This window comes from Marmota monax, unplaced genomic scaffold (assembly GCF_021218885.2).
Source record: "Marmota monax isolate L192 unplaced genomic scaffold, Marmota_monax_Labrador192_F-V1.1 WCK01_AAM20220418_F8-fsc00078, whole genome shotgun sequence".
NCBI classification, from domain to species: Eukaryota; Metazoa; Chordata; class Mammalia; order Rodentia; family Sciuridae; genus Marmota; species Marmota monax.
In genome coordinates this window covers 6,001,822-6,024,161 of record NW_026694865.1, presented here as the reverse complement: position 1 = coordinate 6,024,161, position 22,340 = coordinate 6,001,822, and the positions used below count along the sequence as shown (strand labels likewise).

General features: G+C 43.5%; 2 non-coding genes across 2 annotated transcripts; both read left to right on the top strand.

Annotated features, from left to right (window-relative positions):
* The first annotated feature begins 5,079 nt into the window (after positions 1-5,079).
* On the top strand, positions 5,080-5,197 carry LOC124080673 (U5 spliceosomal RNA). Its single transcript, XR_006847760.1, has one exon. It is a non-coding gene; the product is annotated as a U5 spliceosomal RNA (small nuclear RNA).
* A 5,735-nt stretch (positions 5,198-10,932) lies between these two features.
* LOC124080672 (U5 spliceosomal RNA) lies at positions 10,933-11,048 on the top strand. The gene has a single exon (XR_006847759.1). It is a non-coding gene; the product is annotated as a U5 spliceosomal RNA (small nuclear RNA).
* Positions 11,049-22,340: the final 11,292 nt, after the last annotated feature.

Sequence of the window (22,340 nt, the reverse complement as noted above, 5' to 3'; positions counted from 1 at the left end):
AAAATTTCTGGGCTGGGGATGTGGCTCCAGCGGTAGCGCGCTCGCCTGGCATGCGTGCGGCCCGGGTTCGATCCTCAGCACCACATACAAACAAAGATGTTGTGTCCACCGAAAACTAAAAAATAAATATTAAAATTCTCTCTCTCTCTCTCTCTCTCTCTCTCTCTCTCTCTAAAAAAAAAAAAAAATTCTGAAAAATGAAGTCTACTAAAAAAAAAACATTATTAGGGCTGGGGATGTAGTTCAGTGATAGAGCCCTTGCCTATCATACACCAGTCCTCAGGTTCAATTCCAAGCACCATGAAGAAACAAAAAAGTTCCCCAGGTATGATGGCACTCACCTGTAATTCTCTCCTACTAGGGAAACTGAGGCAGGAGGATTGAAAGTTTGAGGCTAGCCTCGGCAACTTAGCAAGACTGTCTCTAAATTAAATAAAAAGGGCTGGGGATGTGGTTCGGTGGTAAAGCGCTTGTCTAGCATACATGGATGGGGTCCTGAGTTTAAGTCCCATTACCATAAAAAAGGAAGGAAGGAAGGAAGGAGAAAGGAAAGAATTCTTACCAGAAACATTTCAAGGCCCAGGGAAAGATGAAAATGCAGTGCTCTTTTCAAAATTTATTAAGAATTCCATTAAGGTGGGCTGCGGCTATAGCTTAGTGGCAGAGCACTTGCCTAGCATGTGTGAGGCACTGGGTTCAATCCTTAGCACCACATAAAAATAAACAAATAAAATAAAGTCATTCTGTCCATCTACAACCACACACACACACATACACACAAAAAATTCATTAAGGCAACAGCACAATTGGAACCTTCTAAGCATAAGACCCTATGCAACTGCACAGACTGCTTGTCCCTGAAGCTTAACCCATCTACCCCAAACTTGGCACTTAATTGTGATCATAAAAGTCATCAAAAAAGAAACAAAAAATGCCCACTATCATTACTCATTTCAATGTCTCTGTCTGCCAGAGTTTTCAACCAGTTAAAGAAAACAAGAAAAATGAATAATAAAAAGAATAAGAGGTCTGGAGTTGTGGCTGAGTGGTAGAGTGCTTGCTTAGCATGTGTGAGGAATTGGTTTTGATCCTCAGCACCACATAAAAATACACAAATAAAATAAAAGTATGCTATATATCTACAACCACAAAAAATAGATTTTTAAAAACATCAACTCTTAAAAAAAAATGAGAGGCAGATATGGTGGTACACACCTGTAATCCCAGTGACTCAGGAGGCTGAGGCAGGAAGATTTCAAATTCAGGCCAGCCTTGGTAACTCAGTGAGGCCCTAAGCAACTTAGTGAGACCCTGTCTCAAAACTAAAAACAGAATAAAGCAGTAGTAAAGCACCCCTGGATTCAATACCACGCGGCCTGCGCAATGGTTTCATTAATGAGGTTCTCGGCATAAAGTTAGTTAGAAGAGATCGAAATAAAACACACAGACTCAGTTACCTTATTTCTATTGCCAGGTCCGAGACGGCTCCCCTCTCTGGTTCCCTCCTCTAACCGCCCAGCAGGGCAGCAAGGATTACTCAGGGATAGCAGGAGAGAGAGAGTGAACACGCCAGGGAGTAGCCTTTTATTGGGGAACAAGAAATTCAGGGGATAATTCCATCCAATGAAGGTTGAGGGGGGACTGCACTCCAAGGTCAGGGTCAGTGATTGGGCCCCCGGGGTCAGTGGTCAGTCACACCCCCACACGGACGGACGGGTTCTCTCATCAGGAAAGGGCCGGGAAAATTCCGACACAGCCAGAAGCCTCAGACCCTTAACGGGAGTCGCCCAGTCACGTGTCAGGATGGCTTCCCACAATTCAATACTTGGTACAAAAAATAAAATAAAAATAAAAAAACAATAAGACTTGTTGTCACTTTGATGAAAGGCTTTCTCTGCACAGACCATTCAAGAAAATCTACCAGGGTTAAGGATGTAGCTTAGTGGAGGAGTGCATGCTTAGCATGACTTGATCCTCAGCAGCACAGAGGAAAAAAACAAAAAATAAAAAAGTACCATTTATTGAAACTGAGGGGTTAAGAGCGATTTTAAACAAACTCAACTGCATTACTGTATATGAGCAATAGGTAATTATAAAATTATACTTAAAAATCTATACTAGTTGAGAACAGTGGTGCATGCCTATGATCCCAACAGCTTGGGAGGCTGAGGCAGAAGAATCCTGAGTTCAAAGCCAGCCTCATCAACTTAGCAGGACCTAAGCAACTCAACAAGACCCTGTTTCTGATAAAAGTACAAAAAAGGGCTGGGGGTGCTGGGGATGTGGCTCAAGTGGTAACGTGCTCGCCTGGCATGGGGCACTGGGTTCGATCCTCAGCACCATATAAAATAAAATAAAGATGTTGTGTCCACCAAAAACTGAAAAATAAATATTAAAAAATTCTCTCTCTCTCTCTCTCTTAAAAAAAAGGGGGGGGGTCTGGGGGGTCTGGAGCTGTAGCTCAGTGGCAGAGCACTTCCCTGGTATGTGTGAGGCACTGGGTTCGATCCTTAGCACCACATAAAAAAACTAAACAAATAAAGGCATGCTATCCATCTACAACTTAAAAAAAGGGGGGGCGGGGGGGGCTGGGGATGTGGCTCAAGCGGTAGAGCGCTCCCCGGGCATGCGTGCGGCCGGGTTCAATCCTCAGCACCACATACAAACAAAGATGTTGTGTCCGCTGAAAACTGAAAAATAAATATTGAAATTCTTTCTCTAAAAAAAAAATGTATTAAAAAAAAAAAAGGGAGCTGGGAATGTGGCTCAGTGGTTAAGCACCCCTGGATTCAATCCCTGGTACCAAAAATAAATAAATAAATAAATAAACAAACAAACAAATAAATAAATAAAAGGACTAGGGATGTAGTTCAGTGATAAAATGACCCTGGGTTCAATCCTTAATACCAAAAACTAAAATTTTTAATTAAATAAAAATCTATACTGGGGCTGGAGTTGTAACTCAGTGGTAGAGGCCCTGGGTTCAGTCCTTAGCACCACATAAAGATAAATAAATAAAATAAAGGTATTGTATCCATCTATAGCTACAAAAAATACATATTAAAAATAATCTATACTAGCTACAAAAACTACAAGGTATTAAAAGGAAGATACATCTAACAAAAATCTTCATGGTAAAATTGTAAAACTATACTGAAAGATACAAAAATAGATCTCAATAAGGGAGCAATACATATATTTTATATATTACTATGTATATTATATACACACACACATAAATATATATATATAATGTACATATAATTTTTGGTACCGGGATTGAACCCACGGATGCTTAACCACTAAGCCACATCCCCAGATCTTTTTATTTTTTGAGACAGGGTCTCACTAAGTTACTTAGATCCTCACTAAATTGCTGAGGCTGGCCTCAAACCTTCTGTCTCATCCTCCTGAGTTACTGGGATTACAGGCCTGTGCCACTATGCCCAGCGTGCCCAGCAATAAGGGGGAAGATTTACAATGTTCATGAATATATGATATGCATATCACAAAAAATTAAGTCAGTGGGGTCCAGTGACACATGGCTGTAATCCCAGAGGCTTGGGAGGCAAAGACAGAAGGATCACAAGTTCAAGGCCAACCTCAGTAACTTAGTGAGGCACTAAGCAATTTAATGAGACCCTCTCTCAAAATAAAAAAATAAAAGGGGCTGGTGATGTAGCTCAGTAATAGTGCACCCTTGGGTTCAATTCCCAGTACCAAAAAAAAAAAAAAAAAAAAAAAAGAAGAAGAAGTCTTAAGTACTTCTGTGGCCACATGTATAAGGAAGTGTGGCCACTGAAGTGCAGGGATCAGACTCTGGATCCAGAAGACCCTGAAGCACCACAACTTCCTCCATAGTCTGGCATGGCTCACCTTACTTCTTACTCATTCCTTTCTTGGTTGACTGCTAAGGAAGCCCAATGGAGCAGAAGGTGAATTTCCCTTTAAAAGCCAGGGGTAAAGAAACACTCCCCAAAGATACAATCACCAAACTTTGAAGGGCCATGTTGTGTTCAGGAAACCGCCCCTCCCTTTATAATTAATTATTTTTACAGAGGAAGCTTCTCATAACACCAGTGTTAAAAAAAAAAAAAAAAAAGTGAGGGGGCTAAGCACTTGCCTGGCATGTGTGAAGCACTGGGTTTGATCTTCAACACCACATAATAAATAAATAAAATAAAGGTCCATGGACAGTTTAAAAAATAATAAAAAAAAAGATATTGTGTCCATCTACAACTAAAAAAGTATTAAAAACAAAACAAAACAAAACAAAAAACTTTTGGCGGGGCTCAGTGGTGCTCGCCTGTGTCCTCAGCATCTTGGGGAGGCCCTAAGCAACTTTAGGAGACCCTGTCTCTAAATAAAATGCAAAAAGGTCTGGGGATGTGGTTCACTAGTTAAATGCCCCTGGGTTCAGTCCCTGGTACCAAAAAAAAAAAAGCCTTTTAAAAATTTAAGTATATTTTACACACAAATAACATAATCATAGTTCAAAGAAAAATAATACAATAAAACTCTAATGCGCCCTCCGAATTTAAGGAAAAGAATATTGCCAACAACTTTGATAACCTCTAAGTGGAAGCACTTCTCATTCCCCTAGGACACCCCTCATTGCAACTGTGGATGGCCACTATGCAGAATTTGTATCAAACATTCCTTTGCCCTTTACCAACCCTCCCGGTCCGAACTGTAAGAAAACTACTTTATTTAAAAGAAATCAAACTCAAAGTCCCAGTGTATGAATACACTAAATTAGAACCTCTCTGATGACCAGCACTTCGTTTAAACCTGGGAACAAATGCTCGCCTCCTAGATGGCTCCGCAGAACTAAGATATTTCCGGAGTATCAAGGGTAATTATTCAGGTTCATTTGCATACCCATAAGACACTGCAAATAGTGCAAGTGTTTTCATGAAAACAAATTTATTCATTATGCTAGTTTCTAAGAATATGAGTTATTATTTACAAAATTTATCAGGTAAACTTCTGCAGGTAGTAATGCTTTAGATAAATAACCACCATCAGTGAACTAGGCATTGCAGTTACTCCAGGCAGGGACTACAAAGGGGTAGAAGTATACTCTGGTTTCTCTTCAGATCGTATAAATCTTTCGCCTTTTACTAAAGATTTCCGTGGAGAGGAACAATTCTGAGTCTGAAACCAATTTTTTGAGGCCTTGCTTTTCAGCAAGGCTATATGTAACTGTTCAAAAGAAAGATTGGTGAGTGGTGTCTTTCTATGTTAGCTGTTCCTTCAGCTTATGTAAGTTTACTGGCTTCTTTAAAGTTGTTAAGTGTGTACACGGTTCTTCCTTTGGGTGTTGTGTTTTTTTATTTTCTCATCTGGGTAGTTTTTATGAAGCATTAAACTTTTTATTTCAGTGAGATTTCGATGCTGGGGTTTTATTTTATTCTTATTAGAGGATTGTAAAATGGAAATGCTAAGTTGTTTCTTTTTGAGTGTATGCGCTATTAGATGAACTCTTGAGATGCATGCTTTAACTCCAAAACAAATTTTAAATAATTTTTAAGTAAAACTTGGGTGAATCAAGTTTACACATATGGTGTATGGTTTCCCAGAACACATTTTTTTTTTTAAATTTTTTTAGTTGTCATTGAACCTTCATTTTATTTATGATGCTGAGAAATAACACACACGTGCTAGGCAAGGGCTCTACCACAGCTTTTATTTTGAGTTTGACTGGCTGAGGGTAACAATCCTTTTTAAGAGAAAGAGAAGAGAGTTTTTTTTTTTTTAGGTTTTCGGTGGACACAACATTTTTATTTTATGTGGTGCTGAGGATCGAACCTAGTGCCCGGCGCATGCCAGGTGAGCACACTACCGCTTGAGCCACATCCCCAGCCCCAGAACACATCTTAATCCTATTAAATTTTATTATACAACTGACAAACATTCTTTTTCTCAGCACAAGACTGTGAATTATACAATAGTGTTAAGCCTTAACTCAAATTTGGGCATTTTTTAAAATTTTGGTTTGCAAGATTTTTTTTTTTTTTTTTTTTGGTGGGTGTCTCTCAGTTTCCCATGCTGACCTGGAACTTGTGGTATTCCTGCCTCAGCTTCCTGAGTAGCTGGGATTACAAGTGTGTAGTGCTCTTTTTGCTCATTTGCATTGCACTATATTCTAATTTTCACTTTTTTACTCAAAACATTGCTGCTATGAAAACACAGAACACAAGCACACCAGTGTTTATAGGACTTACATGTCTCAGGAATTCCTGGACATCCCTATCTTTCTTTACTGAATAATGACAAATTACTTGTCAAAATAGTTGACTTGGAGTTAATTACTCTGGCCTTTTCTTAATTCTTTTCTTTTCCCTCCCTCCCTTCCTTCCTTCCTTCCTCATATCTAGAGAGTGTAAAATGGTATTATAATAATTCAAATTATTATTTCCTGATTCCAGAAAGATTGAGAATCTTTCGAAGGTTTTTTGAAGGTCAAGGGTTGAAGTTTGCATGCCTAGCTGGCACAAGGTTCTATGTTCTATCCCTAATACTGCAAAAAAAATTAAATACTAATATTGTCTATACGTGTACAGTACATATACAATTTTTTCCTAATATTTTCAAACCACAGCTGGTTGACTGCAGATGCAGAACCTGCGGAGATACAGATTGTATCCAGCTTCTGAATCTATTTAAACTGATGCTATTGTAAGTTATCACACGAAAACTATAGATATGATGTTTTCAAATGTGCACCAGGAACATACATTTCAAAATTCTTTTGGGATTTATGGGAACAAGATATTTGACTCCATGACCTTAATTTAACAGGTAGGCTTTGTGGCCAGATCTGAGCACTAAAAGGAAACAGTATCCCCTTGTGGCCAGCATAGAGGCTGGAGTAGAAATGAACCAAGAAAAGAGATAAATCTGGTGCTGAGATTTAGAGCCCCCATCTACCCTCGATCCAGGGAAAGTCTCTCCATTGCAGAATTTGAAAAGGCTGGGCTGGGCATGGTGGCACCCACCTATAATCCCAGTGTGGAGGCTGAGGCAGGAGGATTGCAGGTTCAAGGTCAGCCTCAGCAATTTAGTGAGACCCTGTGTCAAAATAAAAAGTAAAAAGGATTGGAGGGCTGGGGATATAACTCAGTTGGTACAAATGTCTTGCATGCACAAGGCCGGCCCTGGGTTCAATCCCCAACACCACAAAAAAATAAAATAAATAAACAAATAATTAAAGGATTAGGTAAATGTTAACAATACTCCTGGATTCAATCTCTAGTACCAAACAAACAAACACATAAACAAAAACTCAAAAAAATTTCATGTGGTCTCCACATTTGAATTTGCATCCTGTATCTATGGTCCTGGAATCTAGTCACAAGTAGTAATCACAGAACAAACAGCAAGAACAGGCAAGAATGATTCAATATTAATCTCTTATAGATCACCACTATAAGAGATGAAAGCAAAATCATCTGATAATCCCATAAATACAGAAAAGGTGTTTAATAAACTCTCCATTCACTGACAAACATTTACATATTTTAATTGTATTATACTAGAATTAATATAACAGTATCCTAATTAATAATTTCATTTATTTATTAGCATAATTAATCTATTTAATATAGTGAACATTACCACCAAAAACCCCAAGCAAATGTCACACATTAATAGAAAGTGTCTTAAATTTTTTCTTCAGAGTCCAAAAGGAGACAAGCCACTTCCACTTGATTTTGCACTACCAGTGTAATGTTAAATACAAGAAACTACAGAAAATTATAAAAATGGAAAGTAAAATAAAGAAAAGGAAAAAAAAGTATACAGATCAGAAAAACAAAAGTTATCATTACTATTGGTCCATATGATTATCTTCATAAAAGATCCAAAAAGATCTAGAACTATACTGTCCAGTATGGTGGCCACTGGACACATGTGCCTGTGGAGCATTTGAAATGTGGCTAGCTTGGATTAAGATTTTTTTTTTTTTAGTTGTAGTTGGACACAATATCTTCTTTTTAATTTTTATGTGGTGCTGAGGATCGAACCCAGGGCCTCACATGTGCTAGCCGAGCGCTCTACCATTAAACCACAACCCCAGCCCCAAGATGTGTTTTAAGTATAAATTCACACTGGATTGTGAAGACTTTGAAAAAATTATAAACAAGTAATTATTTTTATATTGATTATTGAAAAATTAATATTTGGGATGTTTAACATTTATTACTTAAGTAAATAAAACAATTAATTTTACCTGTTTATTTTTATTAATGTGGCTACTTTTTCTTTTTCTTTTTTTTTTCTCAGCACTGGGAACTGAACCCAGGGTGCTCTACCACTGAATTATTTATTTATTTTTTTGACATTCATGTCTTTATTAAAATGTTTTTCTAAAACACACTTGAATCAGAGCAAATTTTCTTCCTGTAGTATACAATTATTCAGCCAAGTGACACTAGAAAATAACATGTCCCTGGGTCACACAACCCCAAGAGACACTTGAGTATATTTTCAATTTCAAAAGGACATACAAAAACTACAGTTAGAAACAAATATCAATGTTGATTTTTCTAGTGTTCTGATTTTAAACACATCTATTACTTTTTTTATGATGATCTGAGTCTCAATAAGCCAAGTTATCTAACATCACTTATTTTGCCTTTCAATATCTGAGCAATAATGCAAAGTTTATATAGCAAAGAAAGTAAAGTTTTATATATTTTTTCCTAAAGCAGAAAGTCATCATCTGGTTATTTTAAGAGTTTATACTCATCTCTCTGCTTCTCCTAGCTAAATATTGTATTTTATCTTTGCAGAACACCAAAAGATGGTGAGAAGGTAAACTAATTAAGTAAATATCTGAGAAGTTGAGTAAAAACAAAGCAGTACTTTATCTACCACTGAATTTTATTCCCAGTCCTTTTTATTTTTAATTTTGAGACAGGTTCTCACTAACTTGCCAAGGCTGGCCTCTAACTTGGTATGCTCCTGACTTAACCTCCCCAGTTGCTGAGATTATAAGCATGCTTCACCTCACCTGTAGGTTATTTCTTATATTAAAGATTAGCATGAATTATTGCCAGAAATGCAGGAGTAGGCCACACCATAAACAGTGAAATGGTACCAGCCCCTCAAAACCCACGTTTACAAACAGGATGACTGAATGCTTTGGGATTCAGAAACCCTGGAAGTTCCGTGACATCAGAGCCTGGATGGCTAAAAACAAAAGTGAAGCTTCCAGGTAGTTCTCTAACCAGGTAGCTCTCTTCCAGGTAGCTCTCAAAAGCTACCAGAACCTTTCCAGAGGGAAGCAGAGCAAAGGCCAGAAGATGAATGCCCCCAAAAACCCAGGAGCAGGGAAACTTCTTTTGTGTCCCCTTAGCCCCTGGCCAAGCCCTATGAGGTATAGCTATTAACAGGTAGTGCATCTCCAAGGGTCTCTTTAACTTCCATTACATTGTGAAATATAGCAAACATGTATTGGTGGATGAAACTGCAAACATATGCCAAGTCAAAGAAACAGAACAAAAAAAAATACATGTATGCTTTGGTTCATATGAAATGTCCAGAACAAGAACATTAAAGTGATCATCAAAGGCTGGAAAACTAGGGGGACAGGAAGTAACTGCTCATGGGTACAGTTTTTTTGGAGAATGACAAAAATGTTCTAAAATTAAGATTGTGGTGATGATTGTACAATTCTGTGAAAATACTATTGAACTGTATACTTAAAGGGTACGAATGTTATGGCTTTTGAATTTTATCCAGTAAGTGTTTTAAAACTAGAGCCACGGGAGGTGGTGTACGCCTGTAATCACAGTGGCTCAGGAGGCTGAGGCAGAAGGCTCGCAAGTTCAAAACCAGTCTCAGCATCTTAGCGAGGCACTTAGCAACTCAGCAAGATCCTGTCTCTAAATAAAATATAAAAAAGGGCTGGGGATGTGGCTCAGTGGTTAAGCACCCCTGTGTTCAATCCCCAGTATTAAAAAAAAAAAAAAAAGTGTTTTTAAGCTCTATTAAACATGCAAATCACGTACAAGTCAAACGATTGTCTTATTAGCAAAGAAACCAGCAAAGTGGGAGGGGAAAGTTTCAGTTCAGAGGTATGAAAGGTGAGAAGCAGACATCTACATCAGAAGCTGGAAAAATTAAAAAGAGCAGTTTTCCTTTTACAAGCAAGGAGTTCTATTGTAGGCTGTTGGGAGAGGACAGCACATTTGTAAAGCTTAGGCTAAAGAGACTCGAGCTCTGACACTGGAATAGCAAGGTTTCATCCCCAAGAAGCAACGCCAGTGGGACAGAAAATCAGAAACTGAACGCGCAGGGTCCCAGGAATTCTCAATGGCAGACGAAACTGCAGAATATTCGAGCGTACGTGCTGACGTGAAAGGTGAACGAAACCACCACAACCACATCCAAGATCCCGTGTGCCCGCCACGCAGTGTAAGAAAAATGAAAGTGCAAACTGCGGAGTGCAATTTTCCCCACTTGACACTCCTCACTCTGACCGAAGGGAGGAAACTGACTACCCTGCATTTTGTGACAAAGTGTTATTTGCTATTTTCTATTTCAATGTAATAGTCTTTAAAGGAAGTCAAACTCAGACGCACAAAATACAAGACAGATAAAACCCAAATCTGACCTAGGTGGGACTGCGTTTGGATTAGCCGCTTTGCCCCCAAAGGGTGACGCGGAGTAACTAGGCGAGCACTCCACTACTTCCTGAATGGAAAGGGAGGTGACTCCACTTATTTGCATACCCACAGTGCACTGCGCAAACAGGTCTAAAAGGGAAAAAAATTTAAGTTTCCGCGCACATTTTGTGCAAATGACACATTTCTACAAACTAAACTGAAACTTTTTCTTGATGTACAGAATCCTAGCGTTAACTAGCCACCATCAGTGAATTAGTAGTTGCTGTTACCCGAGTTGTGGATTATAGGTGACGACAGCATGCTCTGGTTTCTCTTCAGATCGTATAAATCTTTCGCCTTTTACTAAAGATTTCCGTGGAGAGGAACAACTCTGAGTCTTAAACCAATTTTTTGAGGCCTTGTTTCGGCAAGGCTACTACTTGTTGTTTAAAAAATAGAGTATTACTCAATGTCTTATGTGTAAGTGGGCATATATACGGTTGTCATGTACTACTCACATTGTGACTTACACCGTATACTACTGCACTTCTCATCTGCTTTGATTCACCAGGCTCACCACCTCCGGTTTTAAATTTTATTTCTCATTATCTGTATGTATGTCTTCGTGGTTTTTTAAGTATTGTTTTGACAGGAGTTAGTGTGGGTATTCAACAGGCTAATTTTAAAGTTTCTTCGGAAAACATCTGTAGGATCGTGCATTATAAGCCCCTGCAACAGTGTTTTGTTTTGTTTTTTTAAAGAACACCAGTTTTATTTATTTATTTCTTAAGAGAGAGAGTGAGAGAATTTTTTAATATTTATTTATTTTTTTTAGTCTTCGGCAGACACAACATCTTCATTTGTATGTGGTGCTGAGGATCGAACCCGGGCCGCACGCATGCTAGGCGAGCACATCCCCAGCCCCTGCAACAGTGTTATTATGAATCAATCACCACACCTGACATCCTATGCCCTGCTGGGACTATCCTTCCCTGTTGTGGCTTTTTCTCCCAAACTAAAAATTCCTCCCAGCAATTCTCAGCCTTACCCATCCCTGGAGCCCCTGCCCAGGCCTGTATGTCCCAGGAGATATGAAAGGAGCAGCAGGAGGGAAACACGGCCATGTGGAGGTAACCCCTGTACCTCCCTCCCTGCCACACGTGGTGTGGGGCAGTACAGAGGATGGCCACAAGAGGGAAACGTTTGGAAGTGATAATACAGAATTAAACGTTGCCCTAACCCTCGCAAACTAGAGGTAACAGAGGCTTCCTGCAGACAGACTCCCTACGACTTCAGTAATAGGCTTGACTTGCTCCAGAAAGACAGAGGCAAATAAAAAACAAATCTCCGATACACACACACACACACACACACATACACACACACACACACACTTACTCCAGATTTTGGAAGCTTGGTGTAACCAGGACTGTGGACACCAGTAGCACAATGCATCACTGTGCAAACAGCACCTCCAGGGTGCTAAGGATGGGACATCCACTCATGTTTCTTACTCTGGGCGTCTTTACCCAGTAAGTTCAGCCTGCCATAGTGTCAAGAAGGCAGCCCCAAGTGCTCACTTTGCTCAGCTTCCTTAGGACCCAGATCAGCACCAGTTGAGAGGGAGCCTCCCCAGCCTCTCTGGGTTCCCACCTCAGCAAGAGCCAGCTACCTCCTTCCCAAGGCCTCATCATAAGACCCTCAGCCTAAGCCATCTAGTCTTTCCAGGGCAGCCCAGAAAGGTCTCCAGAACACACATGAATTCGGATGAGACCCCCTTTCCAGAACAACTGGGGATTTTGTCTAAGAGGGCCCCCTTCTGATTTTTTTTTTAATGGTGGGACCAAAACCACTCAAGGTCAACTCTTCCCTGGTCACCTTATGTTCTTTCATCTTCCCTTTCTACTTCCCTCCCTCTTTCACTCCTTCATTCCACAAACATTCCCAAAATTTGCACCAAAGACATAATTTATTATTTTTTGCTCATGAGCCCTATACATGCAAGAGTTCTGCCCCGATGTTTATCAATAAGAATGTAGTCATCTGCCATTTGTAATTAAGCACTAGTAGTGATCTGACCAGCATGAGAGACCAGCATGGAGAGAGGAGCTTAGGGGCTATTGTCTCTCAGGAAGAGAAACCCTGCATGACAGCTAGGTTGGGAAGGGTACAGCCTGGACAGACTGATGCAGTCCCCTATCAGACCTGCCTCTCCAGCGCCGAGTGTCTGAGTGTCTAACCACTGCAGCCCAAAGTCCAGGACCCCCTCTGGGCCTCGGTTTTTGCATTGGTCAGTTGAGTTAGATAATCTCTAAATTCCATCCCCAACCGTCGCCTCACTCTGACATTTTATGATGCTAAGCTCTGAGCTCAAGGGAGTGAAGATAAGAATGTGACAGAGCCCAACAGCACAGGCTGTGATAAGGACTGCCCCTGTGTTCAGTTGCCAGGCGGGCTGATCCTAGAGGCCTGGCTGAGACACTGGTCCTTGGGGAGATACAGACCGGAGCTAAAACTAAGCTGCAAGGTCATACAAGACGGTCCTGCTGGACATAGGGGCACGTGCTCATAGTACATCAAACATACTTGTGCAAACAAACACAAGCACACACACTCATGCACAAACCCACTCACCCAGGTACACAGCTGCCCACTTGTCCATCCTAAGTCACCACTCTCATTCCCTAGGGTCCATCTGTGAGCTGAGTGTGAGCAGCCAGCCTGCCCCTTTGCCTGAGGTGAGCCCAAGGGACTAGGGGCATCAGGCAAGGGATGCAGGCCTTCCTCTGCAAATGTGCTGCCTGGGTCCCCATGCCGGTCCCCTCTTTTGCTGATATTTCACAGGCCTTAACCATCTTCCATGATGTGCCACAGACTCTGAAGACAGAGGCTTCAACAAAGGGGCAGGTGAAGCTGACTGGGCTGGGGAGAGGGGTAGCAAGATGGACAGATGGACAGACAGTAGGCAGATGACAGGCACTGACTTGATTTCGGCCCTCACAGGGAGATGGGGCACATATCTGTGTCCCCACCTTTTACCACAGAGCCTGGCCCCTGCCAAGCTCAAGAACTGTTAAAGAAAGGGCTGGGAATGTAGCTCAGTGAGTAGAGCGCTTACCCCACATACATAAGGCCCTGGTTCAAGCCCCAGCACCACCAAAAACAAAAACAAAACAAAACAAAAAAGAAGAACCTCATTTAGAATGAACGGATGCCTAACTAGCCAGGTGGAGCAGAGCATCTAGATGCAGAGGGCGGTGAGGGAGAGGGGAGAGAGGAGAGGAAAAGAAAGGGGTGCTACATGGGGTATAAGGACACAGGAGGAGGGAGGCAGGTGGGGATGGGGACAGGAATGAGGAAATCAGTTGGGTGAAGGCCGGGACCATCCTTTTTACATCTTAATTAAAATGGAGTTAATGGACCAACACTTGAAAGTCTGGGAAGAACATTAGAACATGGACTTGAAGCCCATCATAGTGGCCCACACCTGTAATCCCAGTAACTAGTGAGGCTGAGGCAGGAGGATGGCAGGTTCAAGGACAGTCTGGGCAAATCAGCAAAACTGTGTCTCAAAATTAAAAATAAATAGCTAGGCTTGGTGGCGCACGGCTGTAATCCCAGCGGCTCGGGAGACTGAGGCAGGAGGATTGTGAGTTCAAAGCCAGCCTCAGCAAAAGTGAGGCGCTGAGAAACTCAGTGAGACCCTGTCTCTAAATAAATACAAATTAGCAGGTAATGAGATGGTCATCATTACCCCAAGTACATGTATGAAGACACGAATGGTGTGACTCTGCTTTGTGTACAACCAGAGATATGAGCAATATTGCTCTATATATGTAATAGGAATTGAAATGCATTCTGCTGTCATATATAACAAATTAGGATAAAAAATGAATTTAAAAAAATAGAAAATAGGGCTAGGGATGTGACTCAATGGTCGAGTGCCCCTGAGTTCAATCCCCAGTACCAAAAACAAAATTATATATATATATATATATATATATATATATATATATATATATATATTTATATATATATATATATACTTATATATGTTTATATATACATATTTTATATATTTATATATTTATACATATTTTATATATTTATATATTCATATGTATTCATGTGTTCATATATATTTATATATATATATATATATAAAGGACTGGGGATATGGCTCAGTGATAGAGCAACCCTGGGTTCAAAACCCAAGACTGCAAAAAATATATATACACACACACACACACACACACAAACTTATATACATAACATTTTTTGTCCATATATATCTATATATCTTATATCTATTTTGTCCAATATACATGGACATGATGCTTCTTTTCCTTTCCTCCTCCTCTTGGAATGAAATCTGGGAGTGAAACTGTCCTGTTATCTCTGGCCCTGGGTGAGCTTCAGTTTTCTCACTTAGAAGCTGGGCCTCCCCTCCCCTCACACACTCATTGGGAAATGCAAGTGGAAATAGCCATGCGGTGCTCTGGGAGAGAGACATAGGTGCCCAGTGCTGGGTGGGTGCCCACACGGAAGCTGAAAAGCCATGTGACTTTTCACCAGGTCCTGGAGAACGCTGCCTGATTCTGATCCCAGCTCTTCCCCTTTGTAGCTGTGTGACCTTGAGAAAGTGGCTGCACTTCTCTTTGCTGCCCTTCATCCTCTGTAGAGTAGGTGCAGTGGTAACAGCATCTACCTCACAAGGGTGTTAACGCTGGTGCTTGGTACCTAGACTGTGCTCTCAGGGAGGCTGTTATACAACACTGAAGTTAGGCCCTGGCCCACTCTGTGGACTGAATCAAAGCAAAAGGGAACTGGGTGTAGTAGTGCAGGCCTGTAATCCTGGCAACTTGGGAGGCTGAGGCAGGAGGATTGCAAGTTGAAGGGCAGCCTCAGCAATTTAGTGAAGCCCTAAGAAACTTAGTGAGACCCTGTCTCAAAATAAGAATAAAAAGGACTGAGGATGTGGCTAAGTAATCAAGTGCCCCTGGGTTCAATCCCCAGTGGCAGCAACAACAATAACAACAAAAAAGGATCTCTATGAACGCATAAAAAATAGGGTTTTATTTTAAATTTTCAACTTTCCCAGGTGCGCGCTTCTCTCTCTCTCAACTGCAGTATTGGGATAGAGCCCATGGGCGCTGTACCATTGAACTACAACCTCAGTCCTTTTGAAATATTTTTTGTTATTGTTCAGGGTCTCACAAAGTTGCTCAGGATGTCCTCAAACTTGTAATCTGCCTGCCTCAGCCTCCTGAGTAGCTGGGATTGCAGGCATTTATCACTGTGTCTAGGCATTTGAGTTTTGCCTTTAGGTTTAGAATTCATTTAGAACCAACTTTTATTTATAATATGAATTATGGGTCAAGGTTCTTTTTTGTTTGTTTGTGCATGAGATGTCCAGTACAGTTTGTTAAAAGGACTTTTCTAGGTGGACTTAGTGGTCCCTGGGGAAGAACTGGGCAGAAAGAAAAGAGGTTTGGAGGTAGGGAGCCATGAGATGATAAGGATAAAAATTGGTAAAGAGAATATTTAAGACTCATATAGCCAGTATGGTGGCACACATCTATATAAGAGACTTGGGAGGCTGAGGCAGGAGGACTGCAAGTTGGAAGCCAGCCTGGATGACTTAGAGGAACCCTGCCTCCAAATAGAAACTAAAAGAATGGGGGATATAGTTCAGTGTTCAACCCCCAGTACAAAAAACAAGGCTGTGATTAGAACTATTTAGAGTATAACATGCGAAGTAACTCCTTCTTTGCAGCCTCTTCCAAGATGTTCAACAAAAACTTAACAGTTTCTCAATTCAATTTTGGATGTTGGACTTTTCTTTCCGATGTAAAGCAGAAATTCACCACAGGCGAATGGGTTTCATCTGGGTTAAACGTTATTTGATTCATCATTTATTTGATTCTCATTTATGAACAGCCTTCTTTGCCCAGCGTTGGGCTGGGCCCTGGAACTGCACAACCACCTCTAACACATCAGGACAAACCATGTAAATGAGGCAGAAGCCAAGTGGGAGTGGAGAGGAGGGAGCGACTTGGGGGGGGCCGGGGTGGGGGGGGTGGAAGGGCTGGGGAAATCGGTCTCAGGCCAGGTGGGGGTGAGATGGGTGGAGGGAGGGGAAGGACTCCTTCCCAAGGTCCAAGAGTGCTAGAGGCTGTGGTGTCCTGTGGCTGATGCTAACTCACAGGATGGGCCGACACCCCCCCCCCCACCGCCGACACTGGACATGGAGCTGAAAACCCTGGGTCCCTGGTCCTGAAGAGGACCCCGCACGGCCTCTGAACTGTTCATGTCCCAATAGCTGCCTCTGACCAGTAGGAAGGAAACAGGAGACCAATCCATTTGTGGGTCACTGCAGGACAACAGCCATTGTCACTTCTGAAATGTCACTGTCCTGGAAAACAAGAAGGCCCGGGCTGTTCTGTAGCCAGGGAGTAGAGACAGGACCACGGAGGGAGAGGGCGCCTGGGCTGGACGTGGCACAGGGACACAGCTAAGGACCTTGCGGGATGGCCAGGGTAGTTGGACACAACGCCTTTACTTTATTTTTTCACTTTTATGTGGTGCTGAGGATCGAACCCAGGGCCTCGCACATGCTAGGCGAGCGCTCTACCGCTGAGCCCCAGCCCAGCCCCAGCCCCTCTTTTTCCTTTTTAATGATGGAAAAAGAACACTCGCGGGTTAGTCAGCCTTCTGACTCTGTGAGCAGCACCTGAAGTAGTCACCTTAAAGAAGAAAGGCTTATTTGGGCTCCCAGTGGCAGAGGCGTCAGTCAGTCCACTGGTACTTGATTCTATTGCTCTAGGGCCTGTGGCACCGCAGGGTTCAGAGGGAAGGTCGTGGTAGAGGAGGCCGCTGCCCTCATGGTGGCAGAGAAGAGAGGGAGGAAGGCGCAGGGGTCTCCATATCCCCTTGGGGGGAGTGCCCCACAGTGGCCCAACTCCCTTCCACCAGGCTCCAGATCTTTTTCTTTTTTTTTTTGGTACCAGGGATTGAATCCAGGGCCCTTAGCCACTGAGCCCCATCCCCAGCCCTATTTTATATTTTATTTAGAGACAGGGTCTCGCTGAGTTGCTTAGGGCCTCATTAAGTTGCCCAGGCTGGCTTTGAACTTGTGATCCTCCTGCCTCCTGAGCGCTGGGATCACAGGTGTGTGCTGCTAGGCCCAATCAGGCCCCACCTCTTAAAGGCTTCACCACTCCCAACACCTAAGGCTGGGGACCAACCTTTAACACATGGCCTTTGGGGAACATTCAAGATCCAAACTACAGCAGTTTCCAAAGTTTCTTCCCTAGGGGTGTGAGTTTGTGGGGCAATAAAACCTATTATTTAAAAGTGGGTGGGGGGGAGTTTGGGTTCCAAACCTGGTCCTTCCACTTCCTGTCTTGATGCCTGAAGCTGGTACCACTCAGAGCCTGTTCTGCTGTCAGAGAAATGGGGATTATGAGAAAGCCCATGTCAGGTGGCTGCTGAGCACCAGCAGAGCAGGCCTGAGAAACCCTGGCCATGGCCTCTGTCTGTCCCCCTGCTGTTGCTCAGTGGGGTCCCTCTGGGCACTTCTCCCTTTGTGGAAGATGCAGACCCCTCAGCTACTCTCTCCGCCTCCCGGTGTCCCCACTAGCTGCAGGTCAGGGGCTCCTGGCTAGCTTTTCCTGTGGAGGGAGCAGCCTGGACATGTGGCTTAGGTCCCCTTTGTTGGTTTCCAGCAAATTAAAATTTATCTCTCAGGGAGGAAATGAAGGGTCAGGTTTTTTTTTTTTTTTTTTTTTTTCTTCTTCTTCTTAATGGGCCCTGATGAAGGAAATGAATCCGGGAAGGGATCAGAAATCTGATCCACCGCTTGCCGGCTCAGAAAGGTCTGGGGGCTCCCTGTGCCTTCAGAGGGGCAGCTGGGCACAGTATGTTTTATTATATAATTAACCTTGACCCTTCTAGGTTCAAAGAGGGAGGTTAGTTGGAAATAAATCAATAGTCTGGTCTGGTCACTTCAAAGGCTACAAAACCCGCTGGAAAATTCTATGTTGGTTCAGTGTGTAAATTGGAATAGGGTGAGCAATTCTTTTGGAAAGGTGGGGGGAGGGTTTTTGGTCTAAAATTGAAATTAATTGTGTATCCACATCCTTTAATCAGGCAATCAGGGGTCTTTATTGTGTGTCTTATGGTGGGGGTAGGAGGAGGCCAGAAGAGAATATTGTGACCTCTGAGTGACCGGCAGGCAGGGCCGGACAAAGGCTTCTCTGGAAGCCTGGGGAGTGCCTGCCTCCTGTGTCCTCCATCTGGAATCCTCACCGTCAGGAACCATCCCTATCGTGGCACAGTTTACTGAATGCGTACTTTGCACCAGGTGGCAGGCATTCCCGGTTATTTTCTCATTTGATCCTCATAACAACCCAATCGTTTGAGTTCCATTATTATCTCTATTACAATGGGGAAATTGAGCTTCAGAGGGGTGAAGGATCAAGTCCAGAGCCACTGTGAGGTTTTTCAAGGCCACGACTTGAGGAATGAAAACAGAACCCAAGGAAGAGCTCACATTGCCACATGCCCCAGTCGCCACATGCATTCCCTGGGGTTGTTAGAAGGTAAATGGAACTGGACACAGTGGTGCCCACCTGTGACCCATGACTCAGGAAGTCACAGATTAGTCAGATGTCTCAAAATTAAAAAATACAAAGGGCTAGGGATGTAGCTCACTGGTAAAGTGCCCCTGGGCTCAGTCCCCAGTACACACACACACACACACACACACAAGGCAAATGGGTTTTTGTTTTGTTTTGTTTTGCTTTTTGTACTGAGGATCAAGCCCAGGGCCTCAATGCATGCTAAGTGGGCACTCTACCACTGAGCCATGCCCCAGCTGTAGCAGGTTTATCTTTTTAAAAATTTATTTGTTCTTTTTAGATATACATGGCAGTAGAGCGTATTTTGACATACACATACATGGAGTATAACTTCCCATGTGGAGTTACACTTGTGTATTTATCTATGAACATAGGAAAGTTGTGTCTGACTCATTCTACTGTTTTTCCTATTCCCATCTCCCCTCCCCCCCACCCACTCTTCCTCTCTCCCCACCGCTCTCCATCCCTGCCTGTTGTGAGTCAGCTTCTGCATATCAGAGAAAACATTCTGCCTTTGGTTTTTTGGGATTGGTTTATTTCACTTAGGATGATAATCTCCAGTTCCATCCATTTACTAGCAAATGCCATAATTTCATTCTTCTTTATGGCTGAGTAATACTCCATTGTTTATGTACTACATTTTCTTTATCTGCTCATCTGTTGAAGGGCACCTAGGTTGGTTCCATAGTTTAGCTATTGTGAACTGAGCTGCTATGAACATTGATGTGGCTGCGTCACTATAGTATGCTGATTTTAAGTCTTCTGGGTATATGCCGAGGTATATGCTAGGTGGTCCCATTCCAAGTTTTCTGAGAAATCTTCATACTGCTTTCCAGAGTGGCTGTACCAATTTGCAGTCTGACAGCAGGGTAGGGACTGCAAATTGCTTTTTCCCACCTCGCCGCCCACATTCATTGTACCTTGTATTCTTGCCATTCTGGAGCAGGTTTATCTGGGCTTCATCTTTGTCTCCTTTCCTTTCCCTTCCCCACCCCTTTCACCTTCCCTAGTCCCTCCCTCTTTCCCACTTCCTTTCCCCAGTGCTTATTGAGAATTGAGTGCTTCTCTGCGGTAACACTGTCAGGTCAAAAAGATAAACACAGGCCTGCGTCTCGCCATAGAAAACCTAATTCTGAATGCTCAGAGCCCCTGGAGGGTGCCAAAGGCCATGGTTCAGCCGGAGACGGTCCAGGAGGGGTCTGTCTAGCTGGATGGGATGGGAAGAGAGCAGCAGGGCAATCTGGAAGGATCTGGAAAGCAGGGTTGGTGGGAGGCTGTGGTTCCAGACTGAACCAGCTTGTGAAGGAGCAGCCTGTGAAAGGCCCAAGGCCTCCTGCTCTGGGCAGTAATCATGAGGGTCAGCCTCCAACTGCCCGATCCTCTAGACTGACTCCCTTAATGCCTCCGACGACCCCGGGAAGGCAGGATGCTTGATCCTTATCCAGAGCTTACAGAGGAGGAAATCATAGTGCTCGGGGGGGCTAAGGGGCACTCACTTGGCCACACAGCTAGATGGGGAAGAGTCAGGATCTTGACCACTGGGCTAACTGCCTCTTGTGAGAGGACCCTGAAGACCAGGCAAGGGGTGCTGGACTGTTCCAGAACAGTGGGAGCTATGGCAGGATCCTGACTCCCCTGCATTTTAGGACACACTGTACTTCATGGGGGGTTGGGGTCTACCACTTGGGTCCCTCCTCATCCTTCAAAAGGAAAAATCTCCATCCCAGCTGATTTAGAGGCCCTCCCCCTACTCCCTTCCTCTATATACTGGTACAAGTCAACAGGTGGCTGAGGACAAGGAGCCTAGGGTTCAAGCCACAGCTCCACCCACTCATTCCTCAGGACCTTGGTTTCCTCATCTGTCAAATGGAAGGATGACAGTGAGTCTAGTCCTGTCGTGATAAGCTATGGGTAGACTCCCACGAGGTAATGGCAGGTGCTTTTTTTTTTTCTCATGGTGCCGGGAGCCAGGGTCTCACGTGAGCTAGGCAAGAGCTCTACCACCCAGCTATAGCCACAGCCACAGCCCCAGAGGCATCTTGTCGTCATTGGGACAGTAGGACTCCTAGAGGGTCCTTTTCCTTCCTCCCAGGAAACTCCCCTCTCGCTAACTTATTCCCTCCTGCAAAGCTACTACTGCTCTCCTCAGACACAACCATGTGAAAAGCATAGGTGCTGGAAATCCAGGAGTCGTTCACTCCTGCCCTTGATGACCATCCACTACGCGCCCGACCCCTGCAGCAAATGACCTCCTCCTGGCTGCCCCGCGAGCTCCAGGCCTTTGCTCCGGCTGTGCCTTCGGTCTTACCTTCCCCCCTTCCAGAGCCTCCTCTCCAAAGCCTTCCTTTATCCAGAATTTCAGAGGCCACCTTTTCCTCTGCTGCTCCAGCCTCTCCTCGTACTCCTCCGAGTCCGTCTTTGGAAAGGTCGTAGTGACTTGAATTCCAGCCTAGAGACTGCCAGCTCACCGAGGGCCGGGGCTGTCCCTGGCTTGTGCGGAACCAGCCCATGGGCATTTGCTCTGTTCGGTTGGACAGGTGGGGGCCAGGCCTCTGTCCCATGGCTGTCATTCTCACCGTTTCCACAGGGTGGCAGCAAAACCCTCCAGTCACAGCCCCTCTCCGCGGAGGGCAGGTGGCAGAGCCGCCCGTCAGGGACCAGGCTCCAAAGGGAGGCGGCCCAGGGGCCCTAGTACCTCCCACCTCAGCGTCTCCTCATCCCTGGGTCCCCACCCCGCAGTCCCCCTGACACCACTGCTTAGGGTCACTGCCCTGCTCACTCTGCCTGCTCCAGTGGATCTTTTGAACGGCAAACTCATTGAACCCTCTCAGCCTCTTCCAGGGCTCCACCCACCCAGCTCTATATTTTGTTGATGGTGTCGTTTGAAGCACAAAAGTTGTTTTTAAATTTTAAGATATCCAATCCAATTTATCTTCTCTATCTCCTCCTTCTGTCCTGTTACTGGGGATGGAACCCAGGGGGTTGTGCATGCTATGGAGAACTCCACCACTGAGCCACAGCCTAGTCCTATTTTTTTCTTTTCGTTTTCGTGGGTTTGGTGTTCTTTTTTTTTTTTTTTTTTTTT